Source organism: Sorex fumeus, unplaced genomic scaffold (assembly GCF_029834395.1).
Source record: "Sorex fumeus unplaced genomic scaffold, SorFum_2.1 ptg000007l, whole genome shotgun sequence".
NCBI lineage: Eukaryota > Metazoa > Chordata > Mammalia > Eulipotyphla > Soricidae > Sorex > Sorex fumeus.
This window is the reverse complement of record NW_026606064.1, coordinates 60,850,918-60,873,573: the sequence shown is the minus strand read 5'-3', so window position 1 is coordinate 60,873,573 and position 22,656 is coordinate 60,850,918. Positions and strand designations below refer to the sequence as shown.

The 22,656-nt window shown below is 40.0% G+C and overlaps 1 protein-coding gene and 1 non-coding gene across 6 annotated transcripts in view; both read right to left on the bottom strand.

Annotated features, from left to right (window-relative positions):
- Positions 1-22,656, bottom strand: part of MKX (mohawk homeobox) — an 83,706-nt gene that overhangs the window by 11,371 nt on the left and 49,679 nt on the right. The window lies entirely within an intron of this gene.
- LOC130016968 (U6 spliceosomal RNA) lies at positions 17,985-18,092 on the bottom strand. The gene has a single exon (XR_008791296.1). It is a non-coding gene; the product is annotated as a U6 spliceosomal RNA (small nuclear RNA).

The window sequence follows — 22,656 nt, the reverse complement described above, 5'->3', positions numbered from 1 at the left end:
TCCTTAATGCTAAGTTACTCTGCGTAGTTCTACCTCCTGAGTTGTTGCTCTGTGAGCTCAAGGCTCCACCTTCATCACATTTAAAACTTTCATCTGAAACTGCACTTTGAAGATCAGAATGCAGCTGGCAGGGAGGAAATGGTTTGCGAGTGACTAGAAAGGAGGCTGGAAATGTTAACTCGTCTCATTTCTGTTCTTCGCTTGATGTTATTAACTCTGAGGGTGGTCTGGCGAGAGGTACAAAGGCAGCATCCTGTGGTGGTCAAAGCTCTGATGTTGGAACCAGACACCAGGAGTTAGATCCCTGCGCTACCACCAACCTTTGTGGACAAACTTCTCAGCCATCACACAGGGCTGGAGAGACAGGACAGCAGGTAGGGCGCTTGCCTTGCTGCACACCACATCCTGGTCCCCTATACTCCATTAAGAGTGATCACTAGCAAAGAGCTAGGAGAAAGTCCTGCGCCTGACTCGGTATGGCCCTAAAACTGAAAGGATGGACTAGAAAGGGTCTAATAGAGAGGGTTTTTTAAAAAAGTTTTTTTCTTAAGTTTTTGGGCCACACCCAGCAATGCTCAGGGATCATTCCTGGCTCTCTGCTCAGGAATTATTCTGATGGTGCTTGGGGGACCATATGAGATACTGGGGATCGAACCTAGGTTGGCTGCATGCAAGGCAAATGCCCTCCCCATTACTGTTCTATCACTCTGGACCATGATAGAGGGTTTTTGTAAAGACCTCATGATTGAATTTATCAAAAACTGAGAAGAGAGTTCAAGTATACAACTCCAGCACTATATACAACCTTGTGAAATTAAAAAAATTTTTTTAAATTAACCTGTTTCACTTTACCTAGCATATGGGTTGGAAGTAGTCAGTAGACAAATCAGTATTATTCAGAGATTTAATATAAAAATTATTATGGAGGGACAAAATATTTTAACTTTAGGGCAAAGCCCATCAGCTCAGATTAATGAATTAAGGGTGCAGAATTTATTATGTTCAAAGGCAAAAAGCCTTTTCTGATGCTATTTTGTGCCAAAATATCCCAACAAGCCAAAACAAAGAGTACTGGAGCCACATTAAAGAATATCCACTAAGTTTAAGTGTCTAGTGGATTCTGTTACTTCATTTTCTCAAGGGGAACATTGGGGATGCTACCCAAAATGTTTCATCCATGAAAGCCAGGTTTGCAGCCAAGTCTCAGCAAATGATTTCCTAACTAAGCATGAATAACGTCTGTGTTTGCTTGTGTGCCTCAAGAAGCATTATTTGCACGCTGAAGTACTCCTTTCCACATGCAGTTAGGCTATGGGTTGCCAACTTTATGGCCTTAAGCTGATTCCTAGCTGAACCTGACTTTTGTCCCAATATTTATATTCATCCTGTCATTTTTTCAAGAGTTCAATGGTGATTTTTCCTGAGATCAACTGTATTGTTATCTCTTCTGAAGGACTTACTGGTTAAAAAGATAGCCGAGAATAACATTAGGTTACAAAATATGAATATTCCCTTTCTGCTCCTTAAAAGCCAAAGAAATTTTATTATTATCTTTACTTCTGCTTCTTTTCTGTGAGGAAAGGGGATACATATGACGGTGCTCAGGGCTGACTCTTTGCTCTGCGTTCCGGGGTTCACTTCCTGGTGCCGGGGATGGAACCTGGGTCAGCTGCATGCAAGACAAACATCTTATCTGCTGAAGATTCAAGAAGTTTGTGAACATCATCGCTTGTTGTGTAATTTCTGGTGTTAATGGAGTCAGATAGATTTGATGCCAGGATCTCCGAGTCTTTAAGAATCACAAACTTCTTGGATCTATTACTCCAGCCCCTTTAGTTTTGCTCTTAAAAAATGTTACTGGGGTTGGAGCGATAGTACAGTGGGTAGGGCATTTGCCCTGCATGAGGCTGACCCGGGTTCAATTCCTGGCATTTCATATGGTCCCTCAAGCACCACCAGGAGAAATTCCTGAATGCAAAGTCAGGAGTAACTCCTGTGCATGGCCAGGTGTGATCCAAAATGCAAAAAACAAAAACAAACAAGAAACCCCAAAACATCCAAAAGAACCCCTAAAAAGCAAAAAAAAAGTTACTTATGTCTGTACTAGTCTATAGTTTTTACAATAGTACCACTGCACTGTTGGTACTGTTTTAGACTTGTGGTGTTGCTATAGCTTGCCTTTCACCAGACTTCCAGACTCCTTCCACCCATTTAAATAGAAAACTGTGCATTTATAATAACCTAGAAATTGGCTGGAAATCCTGGCTTCATCCGTATCTTTTCAGGCTCTTCCATATCTCTGAAAAACGATCAGAAAGAATTTTTTTCTTTGATATGGGAGCCATAGTGTATCTCTGAGTTGGCTCACATTATTATGCTTTCAAATTCCTCAAATTGCCATCTCGAGAAATGACACTTTAAGACTCGGAGATCCTGGCGTCAAACGTATCTGACTACATTAGCACCAGAAATGACACAACAAGGGATAATGTTCACAAACTCCTTGGATCTTTTAGAAGAGTGGCAAATGACAGTGTCGCGACTCACGGTTCATCTGTTGTATTTATTAATAGAAAAGAAACATATTTTACACATAAGAGAACAGTACTACCACAACGTCTACATTTTAAATCCATTTTGATGTTCTTAATACACCTAAAATGTTAAAACCATAGTTGGCCTGTCAGCGTTTCGTGTTCACACATTCCTACATTTAAAGGTTCTGCAATTTTCCGCTTTTAATTTCAGAAACAGTCATTTAAAGGCTTCACTGGAGAGGGAGAGACTTTCAACTAAAAATTGGAAAGTTTTTGCTGCTGGTGTGGAAGAACAGAAGTTAAAAAGGAGCTGGGCGTAAGGGCGAGATATAACGGCTGGTGGGCCCTGGGGCTGAGTACCGGGATTATGGTGCATGCCTGCAAGTGCCTCATGTTGATCTGATCGCTGTCACCACAAGGTCTCTTAAGACAGTTCCAGTCTATCCCTGGAGGCCTCACTGGTGTGAGCATCACTAGTGCAGTCCTGGTGGTTCCCAAGTATCACAGGGCACCATATCCTCAGGCCCTAGCATATAACTACCAGCTCGCCTGGCAGGGTAGAGCCAGGAATGGTCCTCAACTCCACTGAGCACCATTTGGGAGGTTCCCATACCCCCTTCCCTACAAACACTTTGCCTATAGGAAGAGGGCTGGGGTATGAGTTCCCCTAGTTGACAAGCTTTTGGAGAACCCATTTTTCAAGAAGAGAAACTTCAGAACAGTCATCTACTTTAAATCTTACCAGAGGTGTCCATGCTAAATATTACCTAGGAATCCCAGGGTATGCAGATTTTATTCCACTAGCACAGCGGGTAGGGCGTTTGCCTTGCAAGCGGCCAACATGGCTGACCCGAGTTCGATTCCTCTGCCCTTCTCGGAGAGCCCAGCCAGCTACCGAGAGTATCTCGCCCACATGGCAGAGCCTGGCAAGCTCCCCGTGACGTATTCGATATGCCAGACACAGTAACAACAAAGTCTCCAATGGAGACATTACTGGGCCCGCTCGAGCAAATCGATGATCAACGGGAGGGCCTTTACCTTTACCTTTAGTATCACCTAAATTTAGGATACAGGAGATTTCTGGACAGGGCAGGGGGTGGGGGGAGGTGAGGGAGGAAGGAAGCAGTAAGTTGCTCAAACCTAGTAGGTTTATCTGTTTGGGGCAGTGGAGTGGTAGGGAGGAAAAGAAAAATTATTTTGCAAATCAAAAGTCAGCTATTTTTGCAGAATAATTTGTCAAGGCTCACAATGTGATCTAGGACTGTGGGAAAAGAAGTAAATCACAAGTTCTGGAACCTTGGGGAAGAAGTTTACATGCCCTATACCTAATTGTCTTCACTTAGAAAAGGGGACTCAAGGGAAGAGCCACTCCCTGAGGCTGCAGTGAGGATTGGCAGAATTGTAAAATTCTTGAAACAGTGCTCAACACAGGGATGGAGCACTGTGGTTCCCGAGGTGAAGAGAAATTTGCCCATCCTCCTACACCAAGGAGCCACCCCACATTCTATAAAGGTATTCTGCCGCCACCTCAGTTTCTTTCATAAAACAGCAGCTTCTAAGACATTCTCTCTCTCTCTCTCTCTTTCTCTCTCTGACTGTAAGACGTTTTTATTTTATATTCTTTTTAAAACCAGCAGGAAAACCAGCAGGACTATACTACTGTACAAGAAGGGAGACATCCACGACATTGGCAACTATCGCCCCATCTGCCTATTGTCTGTCATCTACAATCTGTTCACTCACGTCATCCTGAATAGGATTGGTAGAACACTAGATGAAGGACAATCATGCGAGCAAGCCAAGTTCTGCAAAGGATTCAGCACGATCGACCATATCCACATGAAAAACAAGCTCATTGAGTTTTCTCGGGAGTTCAAGATGCTGCTCTGTCTAATGTTCATTGATTTAAAGAAGGCCTTTGATTCTGTTGAGATGGAAGCAGTCATTGAAGCCCTAGCCAATTAGGGCGTTCAAGCTCAATACATCAAGATCCTCTGTGAGCTGTATTACGTATTCACTACCAGGATCTCACCATTCCACAAAGAAGTGATCATCCATGTCAAGAGAGGGGTTTGGCAGGATGATACATTTCACCGAAACTCTTCAGTGCCACCCTCAAGAATGTCATGTGATGACTGGAATGGGAAGGAATGGGAGTGAAGTTAGACAGTCAGCAACTACACCACCTCCGCTTTGCTGATGACATTGTTCTAATAACACCAAACTTTAGCCAAGCAGCACAAATGCTGGCCTACTTCAATTGTGAGTGTGGAAAGGTCAGGTTATAGCTGAATCTCACAAAGACAATTTTTATGAGAAACAGCCCTGTTCCCTGACGTTCCATTCTCGCTCAAGGGAACGACCATCTCCAAATGCAACAGTTATGTGTACCTAGGTCGAGAAGTCAACATGACGAATGACCTGGCACCTGAGTTACACAAGAAGAAAAGAGAGGCTTGGAACACCTTCAAGAGCATCGAAGAAATAGCTAAGAGGACAAAAAACCTCTGGTTCTGGGCACATCTCTTCGATCCCATTGTTCTTCCTGCATTAACATATGCCTCAGAGACCTGGGCCCTATAAAAACAGGATGAGAACACTATTCGGGTCTCCCAAAAAGGAATCGAAAGAGCTATGCTTGGAGTATCACGCTTCACTCAAATGAGAGAAAGAATCCGGAGTTCTGACCTCTGTCGATGGTCAAGAATCAGGGATGCTGTCTCGATTGCCAAGCCATCAAAAATCAGATGGGCTGGACATGTAATGAGATTTGGAGATGACCGCTGGACTAGAGCTGGTACCGACTGGATACCATGGGACGTCAAAAGATCGCATGGCCGCCCACCTATGAGATGGTCAGACTTTTTCTTCAATACCCTGAATGATCGTTTGAGGCTCTTTGTGTTCCTAGAACGAGCAGACGCCATTGGACTACACTAGCACGCGACAGGGATGAATGGAGACATTACTGGCGACCGCTCTAGCAAATAGATGAGTAACGGGATGTCAAGTGATCAAGTGATCAAGTTCTTTTTAAATATAATCATAGTGAGATACAGTTACAATGTTCAAGGTTGGGTTGCTTTTATACAAAGTTCCAACACCCATCCCTTCATCAATGTATATTTCCCACCACCGGCGTCCCCAGTTTCCCTCCCACCACCTTCCACTCCCCCCATCCTGCCTCTATGGCAGGCACATTTTTCCCCCTCTCTCTCTGTCTCTATCTCTCTGTCTCTTTCTCTGTCTCTCATTTTCCTTTTAGACACTGTGGTTTGCAATACTGTTACTGAGAGGGTACCACACATATCACTTTAGTTCCTTTCAGCATCCAGTTCCTATCGAGAATAATTATTTCCAAGTATCATTGTCTACTGTCCTTGGGTGTTAGTCTCATACTATGTTATTTTATATCCCACAAATGAGTGTGGTCATTCTACATCGGTCCCTATCCTTTTGACTCATTTATTTATGTCTATTCATTTATAAGAAAATTTTATGACTTAACTTTTTCTAACAACTGTCCCTTCTTCATCCTAAATGCCCTCCTCCACGGCCCCTGCCACCCCTTCCCCCAGCGACTTGTGGCAAGTCTAAGACATTTTTATAAGATACTGCATTAAGTATGATAGCCACAGGGGACCTTTTCAAAAGAGCTGGCTCCTGGACCTGCGCCTGAGACTGCGATTGTGTCAGTTGCACTAAGGCCAAGAATCCTACCTTTGAACAAGCCACCCAGGCATTCTGATATTGATCATGTGATGGGCATAGGGCAGTGCCCTGAGCAGCACAATTGTGGGGCATTAGAACGGAGCTTCTTTCAGTAAACGACCATGATGGGATTCCTGGGTCTCCCTTAAGTATAGTAACACAAGATAATGTTTCTTTGAGACATTTAAAAAATCATCCTGGGTTCCTACTTTTGCACCCAACATGGTCAGATAAGTCTTGAGGCTACAGCTAATGATCCAACTGTTTGATTCTCCCTTGAATAGCAGATGTAACCTTTTTTTTTTAAGTTTTTGGGTCACACCTGATGATGCACAGGGGTTACTCCTGGCTCTGCACTCAGGAATTATCCCGGCAGTGCTCAGGGAACCATATGGGATGCTGGGAATCGAACCCAGGTTGGTTGCGTGCAACGTAAATGACCTACACACTGTACTATCGCTCCAGCCCCACAGATGTTACCTTTTTTTTCCTTTTTTGACAAATAATTTTTTAATTTATTTTTTAATTTTTATTAGTGAAACACCATGAGGTACAGTTGTAGACTTAAAAATTTTTGTGCTTGGGGTTCAATTATACCTTTTTTTTAAAGAAAGAAAGAAAAAGAAAAATACTGTTCAGAAATCAGTAATTCCAGCTTCAAAAATGACTTCTACTTTTTTACTTAAAGATAAATTTTAGGCCACTAAAAATAATTTTGGGGACATGGGGTAAAACACTTCATTTAACTTGTATTACTTTTGATAGCTATTATAATTTTTACTACACAAAGACATGCAATTTGGGGACAGTTAACTACAAATATAACTTTGAAAATAAAGGAACCCAATATTTTAATGTAAAATATTGCAGAATATTTCAGGATAACCTAATCATTATCCTTCTTATAATTGGATCAGCATCAGTAATAATATACTGTCATAAGATCAATGTTTTCTGTTTTGAAAATAAACATGTTGGCCAAGTTTTATACTGTGGTGATTGTGGGGCCTTTATTCTTGTAATCCTCATATTTTTTTAATCTTTCCTTTGGGAAAATAGGATAACAAATACTAATCCACATTGGATCATCAAAAACTAATTATTCAACCTAGCAGATTTTTTTTCTTTTTAGAGTAAGTTAATAAGTTTTTCTAAGCTAAAGTAAACTTAGTTTATGCTGCCCTTCGTAGAATATTTGATTCAGGCTCGTCTGAAAAACAACAGGAGCATTGTTTCTTTACACATGGACACAGTGATGAGAGTTTACAAGCAGTTTTGGGTTATTTTTAATCTATTTTTCTTAAAATAGCAATTCTGAGAGGTAGTTAGAAGCTTTATGATCTGTAAAAATGAGAAGAAATAAAAAAATACAGATCCAACAAGTATCTTGGTAGCGACTAAGACCCAAAACACTAAAATAGAACATTTTAAAATTAAAACCCGAACTTCTAAATCTTCTCTAGACATTCAGAAGTCGTTGGTGAATGAGCAATGAGAAGACAATAGTAGTTATTGCCTAGAATCAAAGTTTTGTACAACAGAGTTGAGATCTAATTCATAAGAGTAAAAAAGTTACCATTTTAATCACAGAAACACAGAAAAATTGTTTTGTTTTTGTTTTTGTTTTGGGGGGGAGTAATAAATATAAGGTAAACTATCCACCTCTTGTAAGTTTCTCAAGCTCTTGGAAGCCTGTGGTCCTCTATTCTCTCTGATGGGATGTATATTCAGTCAGGAGTGGATGCAGGAATGGTAGGTACAGGACAATATTTGCGTTAAGGGTAGAGTAAATTTTCATAAGAAATACTAAGCTGTGAGGGCCACTGAACCTGTGATATGCCACAGCAGCATTGGTCATGATATCTTTCATTCCAGTTAGATGCCCACCTATTGAAGATCCAGAAGTTCTCCACCCTCCAAAGCCAAGAAGCTAGAGGCATCCACCAATCATTGAAGGAAAAACATTCTTCTCAGACCACCCACAATGAAAATGCAACACAGACCTTACAAAAGACACACATTAAGTGAGTCACTGTTTTAGCATTTGACTACATATCCTCACCAGACAACCAGAATAGGAGGTGAGAAGATAAAACCGATAAGTGTGGTTTCACAGGAAAAGTATTTCTTTAGGGCTCAGAAGTTCTTGCCTTGCATGTGGCCTACCTGGGTTTGATCCCTGTCATTATATATGATAACTATTCTCTGAGTACAGAAGCAGAAGTAATCCCTGAGCACTGCCAGGTGTGGCCCATAAATTTTTTTCTCTGATTTTTCAAACCCTAAGTAACTTGATACATAAATTCGCTGATTTCCAGCTTATTTTAGGATTTGTAAAAGTTAGATTTGGGGATTGGAACATGACAACCTTTCAGTACCTGTGTTGCAAATCATAATGTCCAAAAGGAGAGAAAGAAGAGAGACAGAGAAAGAGAGAGAGAGAGAGAAACAGAGAGACAGAGAGAGAGAGAAGAAAAGTGCCTGCCATAGAGAAGTGTGCTGGGATGAGTGGGAGGGAGAGAAACTGGGGACATTCGTGGTGGTTTCTATCACTTAAATCACTTAACTTCCCGTTAGTCGTCAATTTGCTCGAGCGGGCGCCAGTAACGTCTCCATTCATCCCTGTCGCGTGCCAGTGTAGCCCAATGGTATCTGTTCGCTCTGGGAACATGAAGAGCCTCAAACCGATCGTTCATGATCTTGATGAAGAAGTCTGACCATCTGGTAGGTGGGCGGCCACGCGGTCTTTTGACATCCGTGGGATCCAGTAGGTAACAGCTCTAGTCCAGCAGTCATCTTTAAATCTCATTACGTGACCAGCCCATCTGATTTTTGACACCTTGGCAAACGAGACAGCGTCCCTGATTCTTGATCGTCGACGGGGGTCGGAACTCCGGATTCTTTCTCTCATTTGAGTGAAACATGATATTCCAAGCATAGCTCTTTCAATTCCTCTTTGGGAGACCCTAATAGCATTCTCATCCTGTTTACGTAGGGCCAAGGTCTCTGAGGCATATGTTAATGCCGGAAGACCAGTGGAATCAAAGAGATGTGCCCAGAGCCGGAGGTTCTTCGTCCTCTTAGCTATTTCTTCGACGTTCTTGAAGGCGTTCCAAGTCACTGTCTTCCTCCTGTGCAGCTCGGGTGCCAGGTCATTTGTCATGTTGACTTCTCGACCTAGGTACACATAGCTGTTGCATTCGGAGATGGTCATTCCGTTGAGAGCGAATGGGGCATCAGGAACGAGGCTGTTTCTCATAAACATTGTCTTCGTAAGATTTAGCTGTAGTCCTACCTTTCCACATTCACGGTCAAAGTCGGCCAGCATTTGTGCCGCTTGGCTGATGTTTAGTGTTATTAAAACAATGTCATCAGCAAAGCGGAGGTGGTGTAGTTGCCAACCATCTATCTTCACTCCCATTCCTTCCCATTCCAGTCGTCGCATGATGTTCTCAAGGGTGGCACTGAAGAGTTTCGGTGAAATGGTATCACCCTGCCGCACCCCTCTCTTGACATCAACGATCACTTCTTTGTAGAATGGTGAGATCCTGGTAGTGAATCCGCAATACAGCTCACGGAGGATCTTGATGTATTGGGCTTGAATGCCCTGATTGGCTAGGGCTTCAGTGACCGCTTCCGTCTCAACAGAATCAAAGGCCTTCTTTAAATCAATGAACGTTAAACAGAGCGGCATCTTGAACTCCCGAGAAACCTCAATGAGCTTGATTATTGTGTGGATATGGTCGATGGTGCTGAATCCTTTGCGGAACCCGGCTTGCTCGCATGGTTGTCCTTCATCTAGTGTTCTGCCAATCCTATTTAGGATGACTCGAGTGAACAATTACAACTGGTGGGTTATATACACTGGTGAAAGGACAGATGATGGAAATTTGTATGACTGAAACCCAATCATGAACAACTTTATAACTGTGTTTCTTACAATGATTCAATTAAAAACAAGTGTCACCCAGAAGGAGAGAGAAAGCAAAAAGGCCACAGAGGCGTGGTGGGGTGGAGGGGATGGGGTGGGCGTGGTGGGAGGGATGCTGGGACCATTGGTGGTGGAAAATGGGCACAGGTGGAGGGATGGGTACTCTATCATTGTATGACTGAAATGCAAGCACAAAAGTTTGTAAGTCTGTTACTGTACCTTACGGTGATTCACTAACAAAAATTTTTTTTAAAAAAGTAAAAGAAGTGTCAGAACATATGCCTTGCACACACAGGTCTTATGTTTGGATGGGGTCATTCCCAAGGTGCTTGTTGGGGCCCAAGGTTTAACCTACTGGTACTGGAGAAGGGGTTCATGGAGCATAAAATTCATCCTATAAGATAGTTTATTAGACAGAGTAATATATTGTTTCTTAGATGAGAAAATGCACCAAAAGATCAACTCAAAGTGAAGGAGCAAGGAATTAATATTTGTGTTGATTTATAGGTGATTAGAGGAATAGAATAAAGGAAAGATAATACAGAGCCCTCAAAGTAAATGCACTTAATTTGTTATTCACAAGACTTATCATTGTAATAAAACTAATTGGCAGTGCTAGAAAAAAGAAAAGGAATAACAATTATTTTTATATTAAAGAAAGAAGAAATAGTGGAAGTAAGTTTGATGCACATGTATGGAAAGCAATTATAAAAGGCAGAGTTTATAATTAACTGAAGAATTAGTCACATGGAAATTCTATGCTCACTTTAGTAGTCTTCAGAGCACATAGAAAAAGAACAACCACTTAAGTACTTAAATTCCAACACCTGTTTTCAGTGGGATTGGTGACTTTTTGGGTTTACTTAAAATAGGTGCACCTGTTCACTGCTAATCAGAGCAAACTGTGAAGGGTAGATCTACTTTATCACACTTTATTCCTCCAACAGTAAGGCGCACTGCAGAGAGGATACATTTGGAACTAGATAGATTAGAGACCGAATCCCAGTTCTGCTTACGAGGATAGGCATGTGGTTAGGGGCAAACTAATTCATTTTAGAGAGATAGCACAGAGGCTAAGCACTTGCCTGGCACTTGGTTGATCCTGGTTCTATCCTTGGCATTGCATATGATCTAAACACTGGCAGTAATGGTCCTGAGCACAGAGCCAGGAGTGAGCCCTGAGCACCACCAGATGTGGCCCCCAAACAAACAAAATACAAATAGATACAAAAATACTGAACAACGAGGACAATTACTGCAATTCTAAATAATCACTATTAAATACCAAGCATTCAGAAATATTTAACAAATGGCAGTTATAGTTATTTTATAAATGCATATATTTTTTGCAGTGACAGCAAAATTTTATTAAAATTAAACTATTAAATTTTTTTTTGTTTTTTGGGGCACACCCAGCTGCAATCAGGGTCACTCCTGAAGGTGTTCAGGGGACCATATGTGGTGCCAGGGATTGAACCAGTTCATCTGCATGCAAGGCACCTTATCTTCTGTACTATCTCTTTGGCCCCAATGTATTTTTATTTTTTATTGAAGTACTGTTGCTTCCTACATTACACACATATTTGGTGTACATCAGTGAAGTGATGTACACGTCCTCTTTTCCCTTATTTACATGCCTCCCACTGCACACCTACCCCAGCCCCACCCTCCCCTCTTTCCCTTCTATAATAACTCATTTATTTCACTTTCCAAAGTTTCATTTCACGTTTTTTCTATATGCAAGTGGCAGAGAACTTTGATGGACACCAAAGATTTACCTTGAAATTGGACAGATAACAAGCAATACAACAATTGAAAAATAGTTCTATATCAGAATTGTCTAAACTAGGCCAAGGGCAGCCATGTTATGACTATGACACTTCTAAGCATGGAAAATTTTCAAAAGAACAAAGCTGTGTATGGGGGACGTATCAGTTTTGCAACAGATCAGGACTTGGAGAAGGTCACTGAAGTTTCTTAGCCATAATATGCAGAGCATAAGGATGGAATCTGAGGAGAGTAAGAATGAGCATTTCTGGATGTGTCAGCCTCTGTTCTATTGTGAATTTCTGGGGTTTGCACATGCAACAAGTACTGGACTAGCAATTTACACATAGTATAGCACATATATATGCATATATATACACACACACATACCATGTATGTATAGCATTGTGTATTTATATTAGAGATCCCCAAACTTAGCGTACTGCCTCCTTTCCTCTAAAAAAAATCAGCCTGTTTTCTCCTGAAAATCTTTTTGTTTTAAGGGAACAAACAAAAGCACCTCCCCATTGTACCAAAGGCTACTGCCACCTTCTTGAATCTCTCTGCACTCCCCAAAGTGGGGGTGGGCAGGGCAGTATTTCCCACTTTGGAAAACACCTTGTGATTTATTCTGAATTGTTTAAAGAAAGTTTAAATATGATAGTCCTTACTCAAGATAGGCTATGAATCTGGATCTGGGAAAACAGCCTTGAAAAATCCCGACTCTTCAGTTACTTCTCTAATCTTTGCTATTAAGAATTTTCTGTAAAAGTCTGGTTGTTCTTTTCATGAGGAATCAAAAAACTACAGCAAACATATATTACCTAAAAGACATTAATTCTGCCACTGCTTTATACTACACAACTGTATTTGGTTTTATGTTTTTTGTTCTTTTTGTATTTAGACTACACCCTGTGGTGCATAGGGCTTACTCCTGGCTCTCCACTCAGGGATCACTCCTTGCAAGGCACAGATGACCATATAGGATGCCAAGATTTGAACCCTGGTCAGCCATGAGCAAGGCAAGCAGCCTATTCCGTTGCTCCAGTCCTTGTACTTGGTATTCTTAATTTCTTAATTTCTTAATCTGACTGGATCAAGAATATATAGATTATTTCATTATTTTTTAATTCCTTCAAATCTGAATAATAACCTAAATATGTGGATTATTTTAAGTGCACCTAATAGTCTACAAAGAGACTGACAATTATTCTAAAGTTCTCACTTTAGAGTTGAACAAGAGGAACAGTCAGTTTCTGCTGGAATTTTTGCTGTTGCTGCAGTGCAGTCACCAGTTTTGCTTGTCTGACGCTTTGATAGAGAAAGTACAACCATGTTATAGAGAATCTTGTATGAGTATAAATCAAATTATTTTTTGAATGTGAAACAGAAAAATGTATATGTAGCATTACAGACCCTGTTCTGTACACCATGAAGGGCCAACCAATACAATTCATGAGGATAATAACAATAGTTATGGATCATTTTACAAATTTATCACCCCCCCCCTTTTTTTGGTGTGTGCTCACATACTATTTACTCCGTTTTACAATGTGGTGATTGAAACCAAGGCCAAATTATTAGTAAGCAAGAGGATTAGTACTAAAAGCCAGGGCTTTGAATTTAGATATAATAGAATATGTTCTTCTCTACAGTGGCTTCGTTTACTTATCTATGGATCCTTAGGGCCACTGAGCAAACATTTACTTCCTGCGTCGCAGGCACTGTGACAGACCCACACAATATAAATGGATCCCTTTCCTAAGCAGCTCGCAGACTGCTAAATAGATGGCAACCATTTCGTCCAGTAAGTACCATGGGCACAGAGAGGTGAGGGAGCAAAGGCACTAGCAGGAGCATCCTGGAGTGAGAGGAACTCCAGAGCAGGTTCTATCCTCAGGGTCATGGGGAAAAGGAGGTTTCCAGGCAATTTCTCTCAGCAGCAAAGCAGGGAGTAGCCTCCTAAAGCTGGAAGTAGCCTCCTACACCCACCTGGTGCACAACCAATGTTATCGCTCTCTGAGCAAGCCACAGGGCAGATGGGAAAGCACATCTGACCAAAAGAGGAGCTTGTGTTACTGAGATTGAAGGCTGGGGACAAGTATCCCCAGTAAAGAAGACAAGGGTATGAAAGTTACTGCAGTACTCAACGGGAAACTCACTCTGGCCTCACTTGAAATGAACAAGGTGAACAAAAGGGGGGGGGGCAGAGACAGGAACAAGGTGGCAGTTACTGATGGGTTATTAAGTGGGTACTAAGAGAAATAATTCTTTTTTAAAAAAAAATCTTTTTATTGAAGATTTTTCTGTGCTTTACAATTCTATTAATAATAGTTTCTTATGCACATATTTCCATTACCATGCTCATTACTGGCATTTGCAGCTGTGCGACATCTTAATATCTCATTCTTACTTTGGACAACCTGGCAGGCTACCGAATGTAACCTGCCCACACGGCAGAGTCTGGCAAACTCCCCGTGGCATCCCAATATGCCATATACCAGTAACAACGATGGGTCCCATTCTCCTAACCCTGAAAGAATCTTGAATATGGCACTCTTTACAATCTCAGGGCTAGGACGAAGGAGACGTTACTGGGGCCTGCTCGAGGCGATCGACGAACAACAGGATGATGATCATTACCAGAGTACCCCCTCCCTCTCCTAAGGACCCCAAAACCATCCTCCCCAACCCCCAACTCAGTTGTGTGAATCAGTTCTCCTATTATGTGCCTTTGGCCCTTTACTGCTACCTGGCTGTGGCTCTCTAGGTTGAGTAGAAATTCTACCTTGATGGGTATGTGGAGTCAAAGGTGGGGCTGAATCTCTTGACTATGATCGGATTTGGATCGGATGAGGAACACGCTTGCCCTAGCGGAAAACTACATTATCAGAGCCAGGCAGACCATTTAAGATGCAGAGAAGCCCAGAATCCTGGGACTAAAATGTAGCATTGGGTTGGCAAGGCAAAATTCGAGAGGCAGTAAGGAGGATATTGGATGATTTGATGGAGTTGGGACAGAAGCTAGGCTTCTGAGATATTTCTAATTTCTGCCTTGGATGGCAATGTGGAGAATGTCAGTATTCCCTAAATTAGTGAAGAAAGGAGCATTCTAATTCGGATTCTGACAGGCTGAGGACTGTTTTGAGGACTTTATCATATGGGTACTAATGCACTTGTCTGACAGCCTTGGACACCAACAGCAACAGCAATATTATTGCCAGATTTTTAGTGCCATATTGAGAAATATTTTTCTATTCTCTCCCCAAAGCAGTAATTTGTAAATGGGAATTCTTCAACATATAGCAAGAGGGGTAGACAAGAAATGAAGGACAGGTCTTGTCTGAATCTAATATAGATTCTTTTCTCAGAGATCTAAAAAGTCATCTTTCTGTTGAACCAATGATGTTTGATATGTGATTGTTAAAAAAATCATAAAATACTGACATCTTAAAAAGCAATTCTTTAAAAGTCTTTATTAGTCACACACCCTTCGTAATACTGCATATGCTCTTGGGAGGAAATATAACCCTAAGAGTGTAGGAGAAAAGAAACAGTTTTCTTAAGTGAAAGAAGGAAAAACCAGAGGGTCAAATTGGCTGTTATCCAGGCTGAGAATAATGGAAAGCTAGAAGTTTCAAGGTTAACTCCACAAATCCCTCTTTTACCAAAAGTCTCATTTAAAGCTCATCTTTTAGCCTTACATGTTCATTAAGAACTTAATTGTAGCCATAAATGATCTTAAAATTTTTAATATTGGGATCCATATTAGGTACAAAGAAGAAGGTATTAGGTGACAAAAGAAAAAAACATTTTAAGAGATGAAGAAAATAACTTTTTAAAATCACAAAGGCCATTAGTAAGACATTTGAGCAAAAATTTCGAGTTCATGATAAACAATGTCTTTCCTATTGAGGACATACACCTCTTCTAAGAGATGGATACAGCAATGGAATCATTTTCTGGTGACACTTGAATAACAATTTTAATCTGTCGAAGTGGCACAATGACAAGAAACAAAATACAAATAAGAGAGAATTTCCGTCCTTAAAGAAAGAAGCTCCACTGAATTGGCCTTTACCGCAGACTGTCCATTTTATGTCTAGTCCCTTTACCAAGAAAGAACTCCCCAGGGAAGGTGGCGCTTATTTGGGTGGATGCATGATGTTCATTTGTCTTGCATCTAAAAATTAGAACATAACAAGCTTCTAATCATCACTTGTTAATTCAAAACAAAGAGAATTCGTTTTTCCATTGAAAGCAGATTGTAGCAAAAACCCAGCATTCTCCAAGGTCATATGCTGTTGGCAAAGCTCAAAAAACCCATGTAGTCCAACTTGCTTATGTTCAGCTGTGTTTACTTAGACTTAACTTGACAAAGTCTGCCTCTGATTATACGGAGCAGTCATCTGCCCACAGATAAATAGATATTACACAAACTTTTGGAGGGAATGACATTTGGCCTCCATAATTTTGGAATAATTTACTATGTACCCTCAACTTAAAACACTAAAGCGATCTGCAATATGTTTTGGGGATTGGAACATAAATATTTCATTTTACAAAGGGAGCCATCTCTAGGACCTCTTTGGATATTTGGGTGATTTACTTACAAAGTATGGCACACTACTTTGCAAGGTGTGCAGGAGCTCTGGAAGCGGGCATTTAGGGCAACATTTATTTCAGTATTTTCAATAACCATCATGATTTCAAGGAACTTCTATAAACAAAGTGTCACTTAAAGAAAATAACTTTCCATCAATTTTTTTGCAACAAATTTCCAGAACAGAACATGCATATAAAAGTAAGAGTTAACTAAATTATTTCCAGAGACTACATCCCATACCAATGTTTATGCATTGGTAGAAGGCAAAAGCACAATGTTTTACCACTACATCTTACACTAAATGCAGAATTTTGCTTTTGGAGTAATGTAAATCATTTCCACGGCATAGTCTGTTTCTGATTACTTAAGAATTGATTCTGGTCCATCATATTTACTTTGCTTGCTGTTGTATTTACCTAAAAAATGATATACATACTTTCCTTTCCAAACTACGATTGTTTCAAAGGTGGAAGTACTTATAATAATCCCCTGGCGATCAGTCAGATCAATCAATAAATCAATCAAGCAACAGAACTTCATTGCATTTTGGTAACAGTTGGTAATACAGTAGTGAACAAGAGGGGCAGGGAGAGGGTCTCTGCTCTGTGAAGTTTATCTAATGAGAAAAAAAATCATGAATTGAACACTTTCAATCATTCACTAGTCGCTAACATTATTATGAAGTTTCTCCACCTTTTCCTCCCCCTATTTTCTCCCCTGACTCCCGTTTCATCACTGAATAAACTGAGGAACAGAGCCCTTCATTTGGAATTATGCCAAGTGAGGCATGCATTCTAGCAGATGGGCTCTCCCTAGAAAGGGATTCGTAGTTGACTGACTAAGTCAATGCTTTTTATTTCAACTTTTATTCGAAATTATTTTGCTTGCTTTGAAAGCATGACAAACACTAAGTGAACTAATGTAAATAATGATATTGCTACCGTTGGAGCACTTGTCTCTTCAGTTTAATAAATAAGTTTTAATTTTTATTTATTGTGTAGGTATGTGTGTGTCAGTAACCAAAATTTATTTAAGACATTCAAATTGAAAGCCTCATGAATCCTTTATTATTATAAAGTAATCCATGTCAGGTGTTCTTTCTTTAATTGATTTAAATTAAATTCTAATTAACTTAAGTAACTGCTAGGATGAGTCAAAAAGGCAAATAGTAGATATCAAACATGTTATGTGTATCAAATAGGCATTATACATAAGATCTTAAATATTAATTCTAACAGCCAAACATTCAAATTTCTCCCCCTTCTGATTCTCTTCTTCAGAAGTTCAAAAATGCATTTGTCTTCTTAATTTTTATCTTTCAATTAGTAAGCAAGTATTTTTAAAAGCCCTTCCCTCTATAGAACCAGATGGATGTCTCTTTTGCCATAAACCTTGTTTTCTATTGCAATACCTTATTCTGGAATCCATAGAGGATAATTTTGCATATATAAATAAATTTGCGTGTCATCCTTGCGCAGGGGCCATGCTAATCTTCTCTGTATCGTTTCAATTTTAGTATATGTGCTGCCGAAGTGAGCACAGCACAGCCGGTAGGGTATTTGCCTTGCATGCAGCTGACCCGGGACGACCTGGGTTCGATTCCTCCACCCCTCTCGGAGAAACTGGCAAGCTAGCAGGGTATTTTGCTCCCACGGCAAAGCCTGGCAAGCTATCCGTGACGTATTCGATATGCCAAACACAGTAACAACAAGTCTCACAATGGAGGCGTTACTGGGTTCGCTCGAGCAAATCGATGAACAATGGGAGGACAGTGACAGTTATATAAATAAATGGCCTATGATTTCAAATGTGCTCACCTTTAAGATCAGCAAACAAATCCTCAACACATGTTGGTGTGTCCTTTTTAGAACAATCTCCCAGAGAGAGTAGTTTAAGGACCCGACCTTCACTTTTTAGTGCAAAACTGCATTCACAACCATTCTGGAAAGGGCAGATTCCTCAGATTCTACATGTAGTCAGGGAGTGGAATCCAGGAAAATGAAGGAGTACAAAACTCTTCTAAAGCCCAGCCACATGACAATGAGCCAGAGGCACTCCAAAGCCACTGATATAATAACAAGTCAAGAGAAGGAGGCTGCTTAGAAAAAAAACAAAAAGACACAAAAACTGTCACAACTTGATACCTAGGTCCTAGGTGGGCTGGTTAAAAGAGGAAGGTGAGAGGTGTTAGAAAAAGGTGTTAGAAAACAAAGGAGACATACAATGATCACACCACACTGTTTAGTTTTATGGGGAAGGAGGGAGTGGGGAGAAACTAGACATTATCAAAACCCAAGTAACAAAGATCCTTCGTGTCCAAAGCAACTTGCTGGGTGGTTTCTTACACTGTAAAAGTAAACTTGCCATCCTAACAGAACCAATATTCACTCTGTATGGAAATTAATCAGGAAACTCATTTTCTAAAGGAATATGAAAATTTTCAACAAATTATTTTACATTTGAGCAATAATCTAAGGTAGCAGTGTAAGTAAGAAAAAAGAACCATTATTACTGTTGGACAGGCAGCTCATTTCTTTAAAACACAGAATTTAACAGAGAAGAAAAAGTTACCATTAGAGAAAAACTTAAAATTAGTTTGAAAAGATCTTAAGTTCAAATTTATATGGCACTGCCAGTGTTAACCAAAGTAGGAAAAAAAAGTTTTTTTAAAGGAAAGCTTTTATAACCCCAAATCTTGAAAAATGTCCTATATTTTCTGGTTTAATTTTTCCCAGAACTGAAACACCACAAAATAACACCACTATAGTGCATTTACTTCCAGCTCAGACAGGAAGTGCTGAGGTACATAAACATTTTTTTAATTTAATTTTTTTTTCACAAGAAGGTGACCAACATTTTCTTAGCCTTTCAAAAAACTTCAAGTTTGAAATACATTTCGGTTAAATGTCAGCAAAGGAATTTGCTTATCATTCAAAAAGCATTTTTTTCTCTCCAACTTTGGACTGTATGTAGAAACTGTTGTTGAGTGGAATTATAAAGTGGTTCAGAGCTACAAAGGGAAATCTAGTTTACGGTTCATAAAAGAGTTCTGCAGAAAAGCAATTCGTAACACCAAGTGACTACAGAAGAAAAGGTCAACAGACCTGTTGAATGTTCAGATGATTCTATATCCCAAAAGTATACATATATATATATTTTATATATAAATTAATTCATAAATGTAATATAATGCTCTCCAAATGATACCAAAAGTAATTTTTCTGCTTGTTTTGGGGGCCACACCTGGTTGTATTCAGAGCTTACTCCTGACTCTGCACCTGGGAATCTTCTTGGCTGGTGGGGAGTCCAGGCTCTAGTATCTCTCCAGTCCCCGACCTGTCCCCTCTTCCTCTTCTGGTTCTGGTAACCTCAGCCTGTTTCTGTGGTTTGAGACCTTTGATCCAAAGGTTTGTTTTGGTTTTGTCTGTTCCTTTGCTTCATTTCTCTATATCCCACTCTAAAAGCTAATTATTTTAAAGATTTACTTAGATGAGTTCCCTCTACTATATAATAAGCTACATTTCTTTGTAGTATTTGCACACCTCTTCATTCAGTGTTTGTCTTCCACAATATGCTGTCTACCTGCTCACTGCTTGAGCACAACACAAAGCATAATGGATTCTCAACTGGTTATGTGTTAATACAATGGGATGTAGTAGTGTGCTAATCCCATTAGGATGATAAATGGTCAGATTACAAAATAGTCCCTTTGTCAAGCAGTAAGAAGAACCCAAAGAGCTACAAGGTGGCTTTTGCATGACATTATGACTTTTCCAGGTTCCTTTGCCTTTGTAGACCCTGTCTTTCATAAAAAATTAAAACTATGGACCAGAGATATAACACAGGGATTAAGATGTTTGCTTTGCAAATGGCCAGTCTAGGTTCCATCCCTGGCAATGCATATGGCCACCTGAGTACAGCCAGGAGTTATCCCTGAGCATCTCTGAGTGTGACCCAAACCCCCAATTAAAATTATGTTTTGTGATTACGTTACTATATAGCCATGTATAAAATCCAGGCTTATTATAATTATTATCATGTTTATTTTTTTATTTAAAAAGAAATTAAGATGTGAACTTCTCCTGGGATTTAGGAACTGAGCGACTATACTAATTTGTTGCTGGATGAGGTTGTAGCCCTGGGTGGTTGGGAGGCAACATGAGATTACAGAGAAACAGCATATGTGAAAGGAGACATTAAAATTAACATTAAAATGTAGTCATTTGAAGACCCATCTTTTCCCTCTTTCCACACCACTGTTGATTTGTCCTGACTTGCCACAGCAATGTGGAGTCTGCTGGCAACTAAATATGGACTAATTCTGCAAAACTAACTTAATAGGTTTTGAATTTCAAAAAAAAAGAAAAATGAATAGAACATTTTCCCCACCCTACTCTAAATAGCTATCCACTTAATCCACTTGTATATTCAAGTTAAAAATTTTTTTTCTAATGAAAGCTTATGCCCTAGAAAAATTCTGTTTGATCTACAACTGTAGCTCATGGTGTTTCACTAATAAAAATTAAAAAAAAAAAATTCTGTTTGAAAGCACAGTGACTAATTTACATATGCAGATTAAATAAATGGGTCTGTGCATTATTTCATCAGAAATGAATTAGTAAAATCAACACCAACTTTGTACTATTTAAAAAATGGAGATTGGCTGCTGTTTAACAATTCAACTCTAAATATTTTTCTCTTATATGCTTTCCTGAGGAAGGAAACTATTTATTACCTCTGCATTGACTTGAAAAAAAGTTTAAAACTTAAGAAAATTTTCTAGCCTCCCTCCAGCCTAGATCAGCCATGCACCAAAAAGTCTGTGGATTCCAACCCTTATACCCTTTGCATCATCCCCTTCCCCTAGGCCAGGGATTGGTCCTTTCTGATGCTCATCAATCCTCCAATCCCAAAATTATTCAGATGCAATAGCATCTGTGCAAAAGTATTACAGCATATGTCTCTCACATTGGGGGCAGGTGGGCTAGTTCTCAGTATACAACAATAGATCTCAGTTAACTCCTGGGAGTAATTAACTGAAAATCCCATTATACTCAAATAGCACTACATGGTAAGGAAAATAATCTGAACAGGAGATGTATTATTATTAAATTTCTGCAATAAACAACTGAAAAGATCAATTCTTAAGTGACAATGAATCTAAACTTGACCCATTAGCTCTCATAAAAAAAAAAAAAAGAACAATGGGGGAAACTGAGAAACTCAGCTGCAGTAACAGGCAGGGACTAAAACTCAGGCAAGTCCTCAAGCCCATCAAAACAATTGAGCCTGGTTGATAAGGACCTGAAATCAATACTCACTGCATTGGCAACAGAAACTAAACCAGCACTGGCAAGTGAAACTAAGCAATCATTGGATGAGAAATTCAGAGAAGAACTGTTTCAGAGGATGAGAGATTTCATACAAATGGAATTGAAGGAGCTAAATAACACAAAACAAGCCATAATCGTAGAATATCACAGCAGGGAGAACTGTATAGACAAACTTGAGGACAAAATACAAGCCAGCATTGATAAGGATGTGGACAAAGGAAAAAGAAGCAAAAGAATGGGAGAAAAATGCAAGGTACTTAATGAACAACAAGAATCTCCAAACTATAGGAATACTAGAAGGTGAGGGCAAAGGAAAGGGGGAAGAGCAAGTGGTGGGAGAGATCATAGCTGAGAATATGCCCACTCTCTGTTGGAGGCTACAGCACAGATTCAAGAGTATTGAACAAATTAGACTCAAATAGCACAACACCAAGACACTTAGTAATCCAAATGGCAAAAAACAAAGAGAGAGAGACTAACTTCTTAAGGTGACAAAAGAGAAGAAAAGCCTTAAATATAAGAAAAATATCACTGTCTGTCCTCCCGTTGTTCATAGATTTGCTCGAGTGGGCCCAGTAACATCTCCATTGGAGACTTTGTTGTTACTGTGTTTGGCATATGGAATACATCACGGGTAGCCTGCCAGGCTCTCCGAGAGGGGCGGAGGAATCAACTCAGGTCGGCCATGTTGGCTGCATGCAAGGCAAATGCCCTACTGCTGTGCTATCGCTCCAGTCCAGCGGTAGGGCGTTCGCCTTACAAGTGGCCAAC